This window comes from Jatropha curcas, chromosome 1, assembly GCF_041381405.1.
Source record: "Jatropha curcas cultivar XTBG-Jc1 chromosome 1, XTBG_Jcur_1.0, whole genome shotgun sequence".
Classification (NCBI taxonomy): domain Eukaryota; kingdom Viridiplantae; phylum Streptophyta; class Magnoliopsida; order Malpighiales; family Euphorbiaceae; genus Jatropha; species Jatropha curcas.
Window position 1 is genome coordinate 28,068,548 of NC_143151.1, and position 1,976 is coordinate 28,070,523.

Here is a 1,976-nt window from a genome sequence, read left to right on the forward strand (position 1 = left end):
CCCTGTTATCCCGATAGAACCAAACTGAAGCTTTAAATTCTTACAAACACCTCTGGATTGAATCCGATGCCCATCACCTAATTTGACAAAGAAGGGAGGCGTGGGACTAACCATTAAATTGAGTGATTGAACCATATCTCCAAAGATGAAGTTATGGATGGCACCACTGTCAATCATTATGGTGACCGTTTGAAGTGACAGGGTGCCCCTAAGCTTCATCGTTGGAGGTCGTGAAATACCCCCCACTGAATAGAGTGGTAAATCTAGTTTAGAGAAGTGAGCTTCATCCAGTTCAGTAGAGAGAAAATTAGAGAAGTTGGGTTCCATATCCGCAAATAAACCATCATCTGTTAGAACATCATCTTCACTGCCAATCAGAGCTCTTAGTGTGACATCCTACCGAGTCGAGTCTTAGCATAGAGTCGAGTAGTCGAGTTGAGTCGAGTTGACCCAAATCCGGTTGGGGTAGAATGGGTTTATAAGTGGAGTTATTTGAGTGAGAGAAAAAGATCAAAGCATATGGGTGAGGATTGATTTGCATTAAAAGATCAAGCTTGGGTATTAAGTTGTAGCCTTTTTCTAATTGAGGTACCATTTAGGAAGTTTTACATAAAATCCCTTGATTTTTGATGGCCTACCCGTAATATTCATTTCACTTTCCCATTTTCATGTTTATCTTCATCTTCTTCATCTTCTTCCTTTTCTCTTCCACCTTCATTTCAAGTTTAATGGTAGTTAAGCTTTAACTTCAATTTTTCTTCTATCCAAGTAAGTAAACCTTCTTGAGGTTCATAATTGAATCATTTGGTGTTCTTATTTTAGAATTCATAAGAATTCTTATTTATAGGTGAAGGGAGTTCAAGGAGTGTAGAAAAAAGAAGCTAAAGAGGAGCTCAAGCTTTTGGAGTAAAGGTTTGATATCTCTTGTTATTTTTCATTTTCTTTGCATGAGAATTGTGTGGTGTGTTGCTATTGAGACAATATTGCTTCATGTTGAGTGGGAGGACTGGTAATGGTGAGAAACAGGGGAGAACAGGGGAGGTATTGAATAAATGAAGTAAATATTGAGTTTATGTTGAAACAGGTTTTGCTGGAAATTTTTCCAGTAACTTCATTTTGATTTTGACCCCATTTAATGATGGAATTAGGAAGTTTCATAGAAGAGTTATTTGTTCCTCTATGTGTTATCTTTACATGGGTTTTTGAATCATCTAAATCGAAGTTGTATATTGAGAGATATGACCAAAAGAGTACAGACAGTGCAGGCTGGAAGCGCGCGCGCGAATTGCATGATGAGTTCGCGTTGCCTTCTCGCGCTCGCAAATTTGAACTACGCGCTCGCGACTTTCACCTGAAACTCTCTGACTCTCATTTAGCACATCTCGCGCTCGCGACTTTCAAGTGCGCGCTCGCGACTTGTGCTCGCAAACTCTCTGACTCTCATTTGGCACATCTCGCGCTCGCGACTTTGAAGTGCGCGCTCGCGACCTTCATCGCGCGCTCGCGAAATTGGCCTGGGAACTCACTGTCTCTCATTTGGCACTTCTCGCGCTCACGACTTTCAAGTACGCGCTCCCGACTTGTGCCCGATAACTCACTGTCTCTCATTTGGTGCATTACGCGCTCACGCCTTGCAAGGCGCGCTCGCGACTTGTGTTTTCATGCATTTTTGGACTTCTTTTTCAATGCAATTGTATTCCTTTGCTTCACTTATATGCCTCCAATCATTTTAACATCAAATACAACATTAGAACATGTATCAAAACAACATGCAAGCATGCAAATGATGTGAAATCAAATAAACATTATGAATTATGAAGTTATGAACTATGACTATGATGTTGTGTGATATTATTGACATACCAACATTATGCTCCATTGAGGTTAGGTAGAAACCATGTAGATAAGGCTATGTCGCGACATAGAATAGCAGATCTGCACCTCATACAGTTTGATACTCCTGCTACAGGCCGTTG